The sequence below is a fragment of the Silene latifolia genome, unplaced genomic scaffold (assembly GCF_048544455.1).
Source record: "Silene latifolia isolate original U9 population unplaced genomic scaffold, ASM4854445v1 scaffold_57, whole genome shotgun sequence".
Taxonomy (NCBI): domain Eukaryota; kingdom Viridiplantae; phylum Streptophyta; class Magnoliopsida; order Caryophyllales; family Caryophyllaceae; genus Silene; species Silene latifolia.
In genome coordinates this window covers 7,320,637-7,337,695 of record NW_027413480.1, presented here as the reverse complement: position 1 = coordinate 7,337,695, position 17,059 = coordinate 7,320,637, and the positions used below count along the sequence as shown (strand labels likewise).

General features: G+C 38.3%; 1 long non-coding RNA gene across 3 annotated transcripts; it reads left to right on the top strand.

Annotated features, from left to right (window-relative positions):
* Positions 1 to 9,270: 9,270 nt before the first annotated feature.
* On the top strand, positions 9,271 to 16,791 carry LOC141639734 (uncharacterized). 3 transcript variants are annotated; one of them, XR_012542645.1, is made up of 4 exons: positions 9,271 to 9,394; positions 15,328 to 15,416; positions 15,889 to 15,977; positions 16,749 to 16,791. It is a non-coding gene; the product is annotated as an uncharacterized LOC141639734 (long non-coding RNA). The 3 variants fall into 3 exon arrangements; XR_012542643.1 differs by lacking the exon at positions 15,889 to 15,977; XR_012542644.1 differs by lacking the exon at positions 16,749 to 16,791 and having other exon boundaries at positions 15,889 to 16,502.
* The last annotated feature ends 268 nt before the right edge of the window (positions 16,792 to 17,059 follow it).

Below are 17,059 nucleotides of genomic sequence, written 5' to 3'. Positions count from 1 at the left end.
TCGAGTGATTTATTTCTACTCGATCGAGTAGTTTTGACGATTAGAATAATTTTACGCAATCATTTAGATTTACCTTTTGGATATTTTAGTTCTATCTTAGAATAAATAAGAGGAGGCAGGAAGAACTAGGGATCATCTCTTTTCTGGCACTGTAACAACCTGGATTATATAACAAAGGAAAAACGTACTATAAAAAAATAATCAGAGTATAACACTGATAAAAGGGTCAAGGTGGCGGAAACACCTGACCAATCCGGTTCGCTACTAAAACCAAAAACCAAACTATTACATTATTAAAGGTTCTCAAAACATAAAAGCAAACACCTAATTTATTATTCGTCTCGCCCCTCGATGCATCCCAAACAACATCTTCCAAACAGCGACGAGCATTCAACCTGAGAATGGGGGTCGACAATCAGTCGTGAGTAACTAGATGCTCTCCCAGACATGTTTACAATAATTAAATATAACTAACAATCATTAACAATTGAGATGCAAAACCAGTAAACATGTGAGACCATATATACTCATGAAAACTCGACACCAACTTACCATTGAAAGAAGAAAAAGACAAACATATGAAATGATAACTCCAAGTCAAACAACATGTGATGACGCATAAAGACATAAACCATATCATGCGAATCATAAATCCATCATAACCACGACGTATAGAAACAGACCAAACAACAAAGCACGATATATAGCATTAACGTCGTTAGAGCGATTAACGAACTGCCTCTAACTAATGGAGCGATTAACGAACTGCCTCCATTCAATAGTATGGGCCGATTAACGAACTGCACCCACAGTGGACCGATTAACGAACTGCATCCACACTATGTATATAGCGTATAACCACTGCCTATATGCCTAAGACCTTAACAAATACTCTAAATCTAGTTTACCATTCATCACAAGATCTGACATTAACGAAAACCCCAAACAGATAAATCTCTAAACAAAGAACATCTTTCAAATGAGAAAACTCTTTCACTCACGAGTGTCACTATAATCATTCCTACTCTAATATCCTCAAAGCGAGGGGTGCTTACTACCAATCACAACTATCAAGCATCAAAAAGCTTTAATAAATCTCGATGATTCTCAATATATATCTAGTCTCCAAAGTCATTAATCTCAAACCTCAAACTCTGACTAAACTGTCAAAATCTTATTCAACCTCAAACTCATGGCAACATCATCAGTCGCACTCGCAAGACTTAATCATTTCCTTTGAATACTCATGATCACGACATTAATATGAACCCAACAATCATACACCATTGGTTAAGCTAGTACCTAATGTACCACAACGCACTTATCCAAAATAAGACTTCATCTTAACAACCACTATTCCCAAAGTAGACTTCATCTCAACAACCTCTAATCCCAAAGTAAACTTCTTCATTACCAAAATACTAATAACAAATACTCTTATTTTCATACTCGAACATCTATAATCTACCAATCAATCCTGAATTGATGCTTCAAGAAACCACAAGGAAATCAACTTCGAATTTACCTCAAACAAGGACAACTCCACCAAATAATCCAAAAGGATGAAAGTACGATAAGAGTAAAGCTCAGATTATCAAGGATTAAAAGTTTTGACAAACATATAACCAAACGCACGATATGTAACATGCAAGGAAGATTTTCAAAACTGACCAACTTTAAAAACAACAAAGCATGCTCGAAAAAGTCATACGTGAAAATGCATTAAGTACAACTAATAGTTATAAACAATAAGACATAAACAACCAATACACGAACAAAATATTTAATACAAATAATAACAATACAAAGTATTAAGGAACGAAAATCAAGTACAAAAATAACTCATGTAAAACAATTGATAATGATCGGAAACATTAAAGCATAAACTAACAAATACATAAACAACATATTAAATACAATTAGTAAAAATATGAAACATTAAGGCATAAACAACAAGTGCATGAACAAAACATGCAATACAATTAATAACCACGCTAAACATTAAGGCATAAACAAAGAAGTTCTTAATTATTTCCACCCCATTTACTCTCACTCATTAACTAGGTTATTTATTTTAGTCATCAACTAAGCGAGAGTTGGGAGCGTGTTCACTCTGATAGCAACTGTAACAACCCGAATTATATTACAAAGGAAAAACGTACTATAAAAGAATAATCAGAGTATAACAATGATAAAAGGGTCAAGGTGGCGGAAACACCTGACCAATCCGGTTCGCTACTAAACCCAAAACCAAACTATTACATTATTCAAGGTTCTCAAAACATAAAAGCAAACTCCTAATTTATTATTCGTCTCGCCCCTCGATGCATCCCAAACAACATCTTCCAAACAGCGACGAGCATTCAACCTGAGAATGGGGGTCGACAATCAGTCGGGAGTAACTAGATGCTCTCCGAGTCATGTTTACAACAATTGAATATAACTAACAATCTATAACAATTGAAATGCAAAACTAGTAAACATGTGATACCATCTATACTCATGAAAACTCGGCACCAACTTACCATTGAAAGATGACAAAGACAAACATATGAAATGATAACTCCAAGTCAAACAACATGTGATGACGCATAAAGACATAAACCATATCATGCGAATCATAAATCCATCATAACCACGGCGTATAGAAACAGACCAAACAACAAAGCACAATGTATAGAATGAACGCCGTTAGAGTGATTAACAAACTGCCTCTAACTAATGGAGCGATTAACGAACTGCCTCCATTCAATGGTATGGGCCGATTAACGAACTGCACCCACAGTGGACCGATTAACGAACTGCATCCACACTATGTATAACGTATAACCACTGCCTATATGCCTAAGACCATAACAAATACTCCAAATCTTGTTTACCATTCATCACAAGATCTGACATTAACCAAAACCCCAAACAGATAAATTTCTAAACAAAGAACATCTTTCAAAATGAGAAAACTCTTTCACTCACGAGTGTCATTATAATCACTCCTACTCTAATATCCTCAAAGCGACTGGTGCTTACTACCAATCACAACTCTCAAGCATCAAAAAGCTTTAATAAATCTCGATGATTCTCAATATATATCTAGTATCGATCCAGATTTGGTCAGGTGTTTCCGCCACCTAGACCCATTTGTTATCACATACTCTGATAATATCTTTATATCATATGTTTTTCCTTTGTTTTATAATCCGGGTTGTTACAGCACTCTACACTTTAGACCTAAAAACTCTTTTTCTTGGAATTCCTTTGTATCGGTACTTTCGTTCTTTAATTTTATTTACTTAATTATTTCAATTGTTCTTGTTCCTATCATCTCTTTACTCTATTTCTTCAACTCTTGTTTTCATAGTAATTTATTATAATGTTCAAATTAATTATTTTATTTGTCTTTATTAATTTCTCCACTTTCATTATGCATAGCTAATTTCCTTATGCTAGGACATAAGGGGAGCCATGGTAATTAGGAAGGTCATGGTTAGGTGATTAGGTTTGGTTAGAATTAGGTCTGTGTTGTTAATCACCGCATTTAATAGCAATTAGCTGCTTGAGTTGACGTATTTAGTTAGTTGATTTGGTACACCTTGACCTAGATCGGAAGATTGGAAGAGGTAAGACTTGCGGTGATCATTAGGATATTCTAATGAGGGCCGAAGCTAAGTTAGTAATGTTTTAGGGCGAATAGCAGACCGGAAGGACCTTTTCAATACCCTGCAGATCGAGTTTATGCTGACCTTTGACCCTAGATTGGACCCCTAGAAAACCTTGGTGAACCGACTGTGCTAGCTGTTTCTCTCTCTGGTATTTTCATTAGATTTTATTGCTTACTTATTTATTGTCCCTTTTCTCTTTATCTCCGTAGTTTAGAATCAACAATCAACCCCCCAAGAAATGGTTACCTAGGCAGACTTAGTTAGCATACAGAATTCCCATCTCCCTGTGGATACGATACCCGACTGTCTCTACTACATTTTATAGAGACCGGTTGGTTTTATTTTTGATAGGGTTGCGACAACCGTGATAAATTTTGGCGCCGTTGCCGGGAAGACGGTGTTATTTTGTTTGCTTTATATTAAGTTTGTCTCTAGTCTCAAGGAATTTATTCCTTGAGACTGTTCTCATATTTTTCTCTAGTGCTATAGTTGTTTTGCAGGTGATTCGTCCTAGAAGAGGGCACTGAAACATCTGTTGTTCTCACAATTTCATTTTCTAAAATGCCTAACATCGCTAGTCACTCGGATCCTACTGTAGATTCTTTACCCAAGGGTATCCTATTTCCTACTACAGATGCTGGTACCTTTGGAATTCAACCATCCTACATTCAGTTGGTTGAGAGGAATCTTTTCAAGGGAGTAGCTGGTGAGGATCCAGGCAAACATATGGAGTTGTTCACTGATTACTGCTCCGCCATTCCTTTAGTTGCTGGGGTGACGCAAGATAAGTTCAAAGAAATTTATGTTCCTTTTTCTTTGACTAATGACGCCCAAGAGTGGTTGAGATATTAGGATAGAGAAGCTGTTGGTGTGACTGACTGGAATTCTCTGGCATTAGCCTTCTACAGAAGGTACTTTCCACCATACCGCACTAACGCATTAAGAGGTCAAATCACTACTTTCACACAATTGGCTACAGAAGATTTGAGTGAAGCTTGGGCTAGGTTTAAGAAGCTCGTTCGCTTTGTACCTCATCATGGCTTCCAACAATGGTTCTTGTGCAACCAATTTTACAATGGGTTGTATGCCGATGAAAGAGCCATACTGGATGTTGCAGCTAAAGGGACATTTCAGAAAAATATTGAAGACAATATGGGATGGCATCTTATTGAAGACATGGCCATTCATGTAGCTGAGTATGGGAATCCCAAAGGAGGTAGGCGAGTGAGCGAAAGAGATGGTGAATCCCTTGTAGCTGAGGTAGAAATTCCTAATGATGGGTGTGACAAGTCGGAGAGTCCGCAAATTTCGGGTGATCATGAGCTGGTCCATGCCATGATTGTGCAAGAGGTGTTTTGTGGTAGATGTGGTGCAGATGGACATGATCCCACTACTTGTATGCAGAAGTAGAGCGAGTCCATCCTTACCAATAATATAAGCAAGGAATTCCGTTTTCTAACTTTATGAAGATTTAGCTATATCAAGTATCTGAAGTCCCACTAATTCGATGCCGCAGCAAGATAATTCTTCTTCTACAAATGCAGAGATTGCGGAGTTGAAATCCTTGTTGCTATCTTTGGCACTTCAACTCCAAAAAAATGTGGAAGACAAAGAGAACTCCATAGAGAAGTTGAAAGATCAATTCACAAAATTTGCATCTGAGCAAATGAATCACGCGAATAGATCACCTCCTTGCGACCTGATTAATGCAATTAATCTCCGAAGTGGTCTTACCTATGATGGACCAATAATGCCGAAAAATGCTGATTTATCTGTTGATGGAATTCCGCAGGCTGTTTTGGAAGAGCAATTTGACGAAGAAGCTGCTGAACCTCGTCTAAGTTCTCAATCGAGTGATTTGGGCACTCGATCGAGCAATTCTTCCTCTCAAAGTTCTCGATCGAGTAATTTAGGTTCTCGATCGAGCAGTGCCAAAATTGACGACCTCGATCGAGCAGGTCTTTCTCCTCGATCGACCAGATTCCAGGAGAAAAGGTCTCTATCTAGTGATAAAAGTACTCGATCGAGTACATGCAATAGCGAAGACATAGTTTCGAAGTCTAAACATGCTCCTGGGTCATATTCCGCTGCTGCATAGATGCCAAGTTTAGACAAAGGTAAAGAGAAAGTCGCATACCCGCTTACGTTACCAGAATTCCTTATCTGGGACGTCTAAAAGATGCTAAGGTTGAGCGACAGTTCTATAAGTTTGTGGATGTGGTTAAGAACCTTCAGGTAACCGTCCCTTTTACCGAACTAATTACCCAGGTACCTTCTTATGAGAAATTTTTGAAAAATATTTTGACGCGTAAGAGAGAGCTTAGTGAGTTTGAGACTATTGCTTTCATGGAACAGTCTAGCAATTTAATACATAATAAAGCTCCGCCTAAATTGAAAGACCCGGGTAGTTTTTCTATTACCTGTATAATAGGAAATGAAGTGATATAAAAGGCTCTTTGTGGTTTAGGAGCCAGTGTCAATGTCATGCCTTACTCTGTTTGCAAGAAACTTAATATGTGTCACCTTAAAATGACTAATATCACCCTCCAGATGGCTGATAGATCGGTTAGATGACCCTTAGGCATCCTAGAAGACGTGCCTATAAAGGTAGGCAAGTTATTTATCCCAGTAGATTTTATTGTCCTAAACATAGCTGAGGATGCCCAAACCCCGATAAAATAGGGAAGACCATTCATGTGTACAGTTGGGGCTATTATAGATGTCAAACAAGGGCGTTTGACTCTTGCGGTGGGGGATGACGCTATCACTTTCAGTTTGCCTGGTACACTTGCTAGACCAATGATAGAGGATACTTGCTATTCAGTTGATATCATTGATGAGTCTGTTTATGAGGTCTGGTCGGATTCCTTGATAAGGGATCCACTGGAAGCTTTGATGTTGTTAGATGAGTGTGCAGATAACCCGGAGAACAATGATGCTGTGTTGGATCTACTTAAAGCTGCGATAGATGAGCGTGTGTGAGATCCCTGAAAAAATCTCCTTTTTGAAAATATGGTAAATAGTATGGAGTCGCCAGTAGGTTTTATAAAAAAACATACAAAAACAAAGTTAACGGAAAATGCACCTTTTGATCCCTGGAATGGGGACTGATCCGTCACTCCGGCCTGAACCAAAGATTGCGGATTCGGGGGTAAAGGTACGGTCAGGGAAGGTGTTAGGCACCCGGACCGCCCATCAAACTGACGGCCTCTACTATTTATTTGTAATATTATATATTTGACGAAATTAGACAGAGAAAAGAAAGTTAGTAGCAAAGTTTATACAATTATTTACAAGCAACGAAAGCTAAATTATGATAATATAAGAAGTAAAGAATAAATATGACACCCTCAGGCCTACCTGGATACGGCGTTTCGACAATTAGCTTACTCGAACTGACTTTAGGGCGTCTTTATGCTCAAAATAGGATGGATGTATGTATTGTGAAAGTATGATAAGGTAGTATTTTTGTATGGAATAGTATTTCTGAAAAGGTAGTATATTTTTATGAATTTTCTGTGTGTGAATTAAGGGTGCAAAGGGAAGTATTTATACTAATTAGGACGAGAGTATTTGATAAGATATGAAATTTCTGAAAACGGAGTTTTGCATGAACACCTATTTGCAAACCGTGTAACATTATCTTTTAGTGTGCTTTACTTATCTCGTGCCGTCCTCCTGATTTCCTCGTTAAACCCCACTACTTTGCATGAATATAAATTCTTATCTTTAGAATTTACATCCTGACAAAAACTCAAATTCCTTGCTCTGTATTTCGATATTCGGCAACTCATGTGACACATAATGTTGGACTTTAACTTCACGGGCCGGAAACAATGAATTCAAGTCTAGTCAACGTGAATCACTGAAACAAGACCTTAAAACTATAAGTTGGGCTGACCTATATATATTTGGCCCAACTAAACCCCATTTTACCCGCAACACATACAAATGTACAGTTTCATTTACGGTTTTGAGCCATTTTTGTTAACTGACAAGAATTCCTAATATGGGATAATCCTTAGAAATAAATGAATGGTGAATATAGTCAGTGGTCGAAGTGGACCAGATGATAAAATGATTGTTTTTGGGACAATTTTGAGCATAAAGAACCCTATATCAAATTCAACCAAGTTTCATTCCGAATTAAATAAGGGCCTCATCATCGGGTGTTTGCAAGGCTAGTAGACATTTTGAGGTGTCTACAGAAGCCCCCACTTTGACCGAGTCTGAGTAAGACGAAGGTCAAAGTAGTCCGGTCGGGACAGATAAAAGATAAGAAACGTACCTGGGCCTCTTATATTACCTGTCTTGAGCAGCTGGAATTTTGTCGATTTGTTTAACAAAACTTTGTTTTACTAATCTGAAATGAAGCTGGAACTGATGCAATGAAACTTTGTTTCATTGGTCTGAAACTGGCATAGTGAAACTTTGTTTCACTGGTCTGGAACTGGAAACTGGTATGGCAAAACTTTGTTTCGCTGGTCTGGAATCTGGTTAAGCAAAACTTTGTTTCGCTTAAGAGTGAACCTGCAAAAATCTGATTTCACAAGCTCGAATGCGTGTCAGGGCCCGCCGACCGAGGATTCAAAATTTTATTTTGAAAAAGGATTAGAATGTAAAATTTGATTTTACAAACTAGGATTTGCAAAATTTTATTTCGCAAAAAGGACAAGTTCAGAAAAGTTTATTTTAAGAACTCAAATGCATGTCAGGGCCTGCCGACCAAAGGATTTCAAAATTTTATTTTGAAAAAGAATGGATAAGATCGTAAAATTTTATTTTTCAAACTTAGATGCGTGTCAGGGCCCGCCGACCGATAAGTTTGAAAATTGCAAAATTTTATTTCGCAAAAAGGAAGTTCAGAAAATTTTATTTTAAGAACTCAGATGCATGTTAGGGCCTGCCGACCAAAGGATTTGAATTTCTCATTTTGAAATAGATTTGAAAATCGTAAAATGGGATTGGATTGCAAAAAGTTTATTCCGCAAAAATAGAAAGGTGTACAATTTTATTTTACAAGAGCGGGTGTTAAAACCGAGTTGAATAAGACATACGTTAAGCACTTTGACTAAACATTTGCTTCGTCAAAAACGGGTGAGAAATTGGAGTGGACCATAGTCCCACCGTGCCTCTCAAAGTCAAAAAGAGACTGAGTTTTAGAACTTATCTTTACCCAAAACTTGTCATTAACTATCCTTCACCAGCCGACTAATTTTTTAATATATTTTTTTATTTTTTGTCTCTTAATTGATTCATCAATTTGACCATGGGGAAGCAGATCAAATCAATTCGATGCTCTGATATGGAACAAAACCAGCTGTTATTTGTGTCGTGGCCGGCGCATGCATGTCGATTGGGGACAGAATGATTGACGACGGGGCACCGTCGATCCTCTAGCTCCTGATATGGGATGAAATGAGCGGTTTTGTGCCGCCATTCGAGCCCCCAATTGGCGACCGGGTGACTGATTATGGAGTGCCATCGACGTAAGTATGTCTTTTTGTCGATTGATTTTCAATTCTCTCTTTAAATGATTATCTTCACATTTTCCATTAATTTCCAAGCATAATATCCTGATGTGGGACAAAATTGACAAAGAATCGTGTTGTTGTAGCCATTGTCTGAGCAATAGAATGACACGAGTTGACTGATGAAGGAGCCCCGTCAGATCTTGTGATTTTTTTTTTTTGACCGGACTTCCGTCCTTGCTTTCAAGCTCCAAATCTCAGATCGTAAGTATTCTTTCTCTTTATTGACTGACTTCAAATTCATGCTTTGTTTTTCGTTCCGTATTTTCGTTGGTCAAGTCGTATGCTTGATGATTGAACTGATAATTTTATCTTTGGTCTCGCGAATCAAGTTGTGTGCTTGATAATAGGACTGAATCGATTGTGGGATTGCGACATTAATGCGGATTTATTTATGATATTGATGATGTATAAATAGTATGCTGACAATGCTAATGATATATGTTGATGCACCTTCGACAATGAAGACCACACTAAACAATTAATGACGCATTTATTTTTTTAAAAAAAGACTAGATAGATTTATGTTACATCTCCATTACTAGTTCTGTTAAATAAAAAATGAAAGATGGTGCTGTTGAGCATGATCCGGGACAGGGAGGGAGTATTCGAATTCAGATAGGAATCCAGCCTTTGGCCGTGATTTTTCTTAGAAAGTTCGGCTTATCGACTTCTACTAGAATTCTTAAATCTCAGCAGCTATCTATTCTTATTCTGCACCTGACAAGGTTGGGTATCTGGTAACTCCGTATTTAATACGGATAAAAATTTCTACTAGCCCCCAGTTTTCTTCTCTTTAAATAGCACTTCCTGTTTAAACTTCTTCATCTCAAAATTTTCTCTTCACTCACAATGTCTCAAAATTTTGAAAACGCTCTAAAATTGTGGCTTGACAACCTCACGAAGGATGAAAAGGACTACGTTATTGGTGTTCAGCTGGGACCCTTGCTACTATCGTTGAAACAAGTTAAGATCTCCTGGGATTTTTTACGCGCTGCTGCTTTATTTTGGGATCCCGAAGTTCACGTATTCCGCTTTGGGGATCGTGAGATATGTCCTATGACGGAGGAATTTAGTGCCATCCTAGGATCATCTGTTCAATCTTCTCCCGCGCTTCCTAGTCTCGATGATGATTTAAGAAAAGACTTCAAAGATTATCTGGGCATTACTACTCGTGTTGATGAATTTTTTAACGGACGTAGGGTAAATCTATGTCGTCTGATCGCGCACTTCACTTCCCCTAGCTATCCCAGGACTGTGATTGACTTCCGTTATAAAAAACGGGCATTGGTGTTATGCCTGCTGAACCGTTATCTATTTGTAAGCCTTTCCAATGTGTACGGACACGGCTGCCTTCTAAGAGTAGTAAAGCACATGCGCAACGACTGCTCACCTATGCCTCTGGTCTTAGCTGAAACTCTTCATTGCTTAGATACCTTACGACATAATCCAGAAGCTGCATTCTGCGGTAGCCCCCTGTTACTTCAGGTAATTTTTGTGTCATTCACACAACTCACATATTTTCCTATTTCTGATTCCTTTTCTTTTTTTTTCGATTCCTCTCTTTTTTTCGATTCCTTTTTTTTCGACCTGGTGTGGGTCATCTTATTTCTTTTTTTTCTCTGACCTGGTGTGGGTCATCTTATTTCTTTTTTTTTTTTTTTTGACCTGGTATGGGTCATTTTATATCGATAAATCTTTGTCCTAGGTATGCCTACAAGAGCGTATGCGGCTAGTTGAACGACCCCTCGATCCCAAATCTTATCAACCTCATAGCTTTGCTGGCAGACAAAGAGTTGTGAAAGGGGAGCAGCCACTTAGCTATTGGAGGGAATGGATGAACAGTGGGTTTCCAATTCGTTGGACTATATCATGGTGGCACACCCCTACTATGACGGCCCCGCGATCCTCTATAGCATACTATAGACTACCTGGCCTTACTCACTCTTCTTTCATATTTCCTTCTCGCTTGTTACGACAATTCGGGCGAAAACAACGAGTACCTTCGTTAGATACTATTTCTCCTGGAATTTATCTGATGACCCATTCTTATCTGCGTAACTGGTACCAATACTGGAATGCACGTAGGTTCTGGACTATACAAAAGGTTCCTGACTCAACCTACATAAGCGATCATTATAAGGTTTGGATGACATCACACTCTACAAAGGAACGTGAATCAGATCGTCAAGCGAAACGTAGGTTGCAACTTGATGCTATTGAGGTGGGAGAAGGACCTGACCTGACTCAGACAAACTCTAAGACTCAAGACTCTAGTAGAGGACACAAAAGTGGAGGTAGTAGAAGTCTGGTTTGGAAAAGAAAGAAGGATCAGAATGACCCGGATGATCAGAATGAAGCTAGAAAGAAGAGTACAATGGCTAACGAATCTAAGGAGTGACAATAAGTGGAATCTATAGTCTTATAAATTTAGTTGTAGCTTATTAGGATTGAAATAAAGGGATGGATTATGAACTCTACAAACCTCAAAGTTTGTGTAGGAATTTGTCTTTTATTTTTTTTTATTTTTTTATTTTTTTATTTTTTTTTTACTGCCATGATAACTCTAGATATAGAATAAGAGGAACGATTGTTAGTTTTCTCCGATTAGTTGCCACTTTTTTTTTTGAAAACTCCTAATTGGGAGCGATATATATTGATAACAAAACTTGCTACATATTCTAATATTTTTTTTTTTGAACCTGTTACTTTTTCTAAGTTTTTTTTTTCTTTTTCTGTTTTATCTCCTCTTTTTTTTTTTTTTTTTGAAAAACCTGAGAGGGGTCTCCATTCTGAATTGCTGCCCACTCTGTTTGCATCCTTCTTCGTCTTCTACTTCCGTGTTCATTCATTCTGCTGTGGCTGTCCTTTATGTCTGACTGCTGCTATTGGACTTCATTCATTACTTTTGGACCTGGTAGGGGTCTTTTCTCTTTTGTTTAAATATTTTTTTTGGACCTGGTAGGGGCCTCCATTCTGAATTTTTTTTTTTTTTTTACTGTTGCTGCGTTTTTTTATTTTACTCTTTTACTTAACATTAAATTTTTAATAATTTTTTTTTTTTTTGGTAAACTTACACATGATATTTCTTCAACTGATCAAGATTGGTTAATTGACTGAACTCAACCCCTTCTATGTCTGTCAGTTGCACTGCCCCTCCTTTTAAAATCTTTTTAATTATGTAAGGGCCGGCCCAGTTTGGTTTGAACTTGCCTCTCGGGTCTCTGACCGGTGCCCGTATTTCTTTAAGAACTAAATCTCCATCTTTTAAGTTCCTTGCCCTGACCTTTTTATTAAAAGAACGAGAAATCCTTCTTTGGTATAACTGAACTTGGTTAAGAGCTGCTAGTCTTTTCTCATCTATTAATAGCAATTCTTCATATCGAGCTTGTACCCAATCCACTTCTGGTATTTGGCTTTCCAATGCGATTCTAAGAGAGGGAATTTCAAGTTCTATAGGAAGTACTGCCTCCATCCCGTAGACTAGTGAATATGGTGTTGCACCGGTTGGTGTTCTAACCGACGTAAGATATCCCCATAAGGCGAAAGGCAACTTTGTAGGCCAATCATGATACTTTTCTGTCATCTTTTCAATTATAGTTTTCACATTTTTATTCGCCGCTTCCACTGCCCCATTCATTTGTGGTCTATACGTAGACGACTTACGCTGCTGGATCTTGTAATGCGTTAGTAAGGCAGCCACATCTTTCTTAAAATGGGAACCATGATCACTAATCAACTCATGAAGGATACCATACCTACAAATTATATTTTCGGTGATGAACTTGGCAACATGTTTAGAAGTCAAGGTAGCATAAGACGCTGCCTCAACCCACTTAGTAAAGTAGTCGATTGCTACTAATATAAATTCATCTCCTCCGGTTCCTTTGGGAGTGATTTTGCCAATTATATCTATGCCCCATATCGAAAATGGCCAAGGTGATGCCAAATTGTACAGCAATGATGGTGGTACATGCTGCGCATTGGCATAAATCTGGCATTTATGACACTTCTTAACGTACTGAGTACAATCATGTTCCTGTGTCGACCAAAAATATCCGATCCGCATTATCTTTTTTGCTAACATTCGACCGTTCATGTGCGGTCCGCAAGTACCATTATGCACTTCTTCCATAATTCTTTGAGCTTCTTTTTCATCCACGCATAAAAGGAGTACCCCTTGCTGAGATTTCTTGTATAACTTTCCTTGACTAAGAATAAATTGTGCTGCAAACCTTTTGATAGTGCGCTGCGTTCTCACACCAGAATCTGGCGGAAAGCCTCTTCCTAAATGGTAGTTCAATACGTCTATGAACCATGGTGCGTCATCACCAGCTACTGTATCATCAAGGGCTATACAGTATGCTGGTTCCTCTCTTCTTTCAATGTATAATGGGATATTTTCTAATTCATTTAGAATATTGATCATCGACGCCAATTTGGCTAGAGCATCTGCAAATTGGTTTTCATATCGGGATAAATAAATGAACTTCGGATCGTTAAAATGCTTGAGAATGGTTTCTAGGTATGTTTGGTAAAGTTCCAGGCCCTCACTTTTGACTTTCCATTTTCCCAAAATCTGATTTATAATGAGTGACGAATCTCCATATACTCTTAAGTTTTTAATCCCCAAGGCTGCTGCCGCTCGAAGTCCTAATATACACGCTTCATATTCTGCTTCATTATTTGTGACGCTAAAATCCAATTTGACTGAAAGAGGGGTGTGTGCCCCATCCGGTGAAATCAAAAGTACACCTATGCCATATCCCTTCTGATTGGATGCGCCATCAAAAAATAACTGCCAATATTCGTCATCAGTAACAAATATTTCCTCGTCAGGGAAGTCGTATGCCTCCTGTTTGTCTTCTGAAACGGGAAAATCAGCTAGGTAATCAGAAATTGCCTTTCCCTTAATCGATTTAAGGGCCATAAATGAAAGATCGAACTCAGCAAGCATCATGGTCCATCTTGCTATTCTGCCGCTAAGAACTGGCTTTTCAAAGAGATATTTGAGAGGGTTCATTCGTGATATGACATGAATTGTGTGGGTCAACATGTAGTGTCTTAGTTTCTTAGTGGCCCACACTAATGCTAGACAGGATTTCTCGATTGGAGAATAATTGGCTTCGTATTCCAGGAATTTTTTGATCAGGTAGTAAATTGCTTTTTCTTGACCATCCTGAACTTGTGCTAACATTGCACCCATTGATGTCTCGGTTACTGTCAAGTATACAAGAAGTGGTAGTCCAGGTCTTGGGGGGACCAGAATTGGTGGGTTTTCCAAGTATTTTTTTACTTTTTCAAATGCTTGCTGACATTGTTCATCCCATTCAAGGGATGCCCCTTTCTTTAGTTTCTTAAAAAGTGGTTCACACACCATGGTAAGCTTGGATATAAAACGACTAATGTATTGTAACTGCCCCAAAAATGCCCGAACTTGCTTCTCTGTTTTTGGTGGTGGCATATTTCTAATTGCCTTGATCTTGGATGGATCAGCCTCAATGCCTCTATTACTAACAACATATCCTAAAAGCTTCCCAGAGGTAACCCCGAAAGCACATTTTTGCGGGTTGAGTCGAACATTATATTTTCGGAGCCTATCAAAGAATTTTTGTAATGCGGTCGTATGACCTTCCCTATCCAATGACTTTACTATCATATCATCTACATAGACCTCGACCTCCTTGTGCATCATGTCATGTAATAGCGTTGTAGCGGTCCTTTGGTAAGTGGCACCACATTTTTAAGTCCAAATGGCATAACTGTGTAACAATATGTTCCCCATTCAGTGAGGAATGTAGTTTTCTCCATATCTTCTTCGGCCATTTTAATTTGATTATACCCCGCGTAACTATCCATAAAGGAAAGTAGAGCGTGACCAGCCGTGTTATCCACTAAAATGTCAATATGGGGCAGTGGAAAATTGTCTTTTGGACTTGCTTTATTAAGGTCCCTATAGTCGACACACATTCTGACCTTTCCGTCTTTTTTGGGTACCGGAACAACATTTGCCACCCACTCCGGGTAGTTAGCTACTCTTATAAAACCTGTATCTAATTGCTTTTGTACTTCCTCTTTTATTTTTAATGCCCATTCTGATTTCATCTTTCTAAGTCTCTGTTTTATGGGTTTTGCAGCAGGATACAGTGGGATAGTATGTTCAGCAATTTCTCTGTCTATGCCGGGCATATCTTTATAAGACCAGGCAAACACGTCGCGATATTCTGTGAGTACTCTAATCAAACTTGCTCGTTCTTCTGAGTTTAGTGACAACCCAATCTTTATTTCTTTCTTTTCTTGATCTGTGCCTATGTTTATCAATTCCGTTTCCTCGATTATTGATGTTTTATTTTCCTGATGTGTTAATGCTTTTATTATATCTTTTGGCAACTCATCTTCATCGGAAACTAAACAATCATAATAAGATATGGGAGAGGTAGGAGAACCAGACAAGTAATTGAAAGCTATTTTATTATCCTTGGAAAGAAGTACATTAAGGAGTAGATCACTAGACTCGGAATTTGAACTTGAATTAGAATTAATAGGGGAACTCCCCGACTCGGCATGAAAAGATATAGGGTTAAACCCCGACTCATTTAGGACACTAGACTTGATAATACTAGACTCGATAGGGGTATGGAAGGGTGAAAACCCCTGCTTACGCTCTGACTGACTCTCTGTCTCATACTCGGTTTCAGGTTCGGGTTCGGACTCGGCTTCCTCAAACATAGGCCCTTCTCCCACACTGATTTTGATACTCTTTCCATTAGTTGTAGTCCATTTCCAGGTTTTACGCCATCCATGCTCCATGTTATTGTTGCAATGGGTTGTGATTAGCTTAGAAGGGTCAAAGTTGTTGTCTTGAAGCGCCATGACAAAATGGTCTGAGTGTTTTATGGGTGCCTGTCCAAAGAGTAAACCAAAGGCATTATTGTTTGTTTTTGGAATCCAATCTTCGGTTGGCATTTTTAATGGGAGGGGAAGTGCCTCCTCATAAAAGTAACAGTCCTCAAATATTTCAAATCCGGGAACTTTCTGTTTTGTCTTTTCGACAAAGAATGGTTCTGGAAAGTTAAAATATGGAAAATAATCACCTTCTTTGATAAATTGTCCATTTAATGTGTGTGGATATGCACCTATTGTTTGATTTGTAGGTCTATTGTCTCTCTTAGCAGCTTTTTCCTTCATTCTTTTTGTCAATGCTTCTCTTATTTCTTTCTTAGATGGCTGAAACCCTAAACCAAAGAGGTCGTGTTTGATTCGGTTAAGTGAAGGGTCGGATGCCCTTTTGGGAGTCTTACCAAGTGTTGTACCATGCATGTAGCCGCTGTTTTTCATTATTAAATTCACAGTAGTATTTGCATAATAGGGGCTAATTTTTTTATCAATGGGTTGTGACTTGTCTTCTATGAAAGCGACCTCTTCGCTGAAACCCCATAGGTCTACGTCATCTTCACCATGGTTAACTTGCAATACTGGATTGGGTGTGATTTCAATTAGCGGGTGATGCATCTAGAGTAATTATCCCTTGAACTATCATTTTGACTTTTTGATGCAGGGATGAAGATATGGCATTAAGCTCATGAAGCCACGGCCTTCCCGAGGAAGAAGATTATATGAAGCGGTATGTCGATCACCGAAAACGTGACTTTCTTTTCTATGGGTCCAGTAGTTATATTAGTTGTTAACAGCCCCAATACGTCTCTACGTGTGTTGTCATATGCACGAACAATCCGGTTAGTCTTCTTAAAGTCTTTTTCTTCAAAGCCTAAAGCTTGGGCTGTTCTGAGTGGGCATAGGTTTACTGCCGATCCATTATCAACTAGTGAGAGGGGCACATATTTTTTGTTACATAGTGTAGTTAGGTGT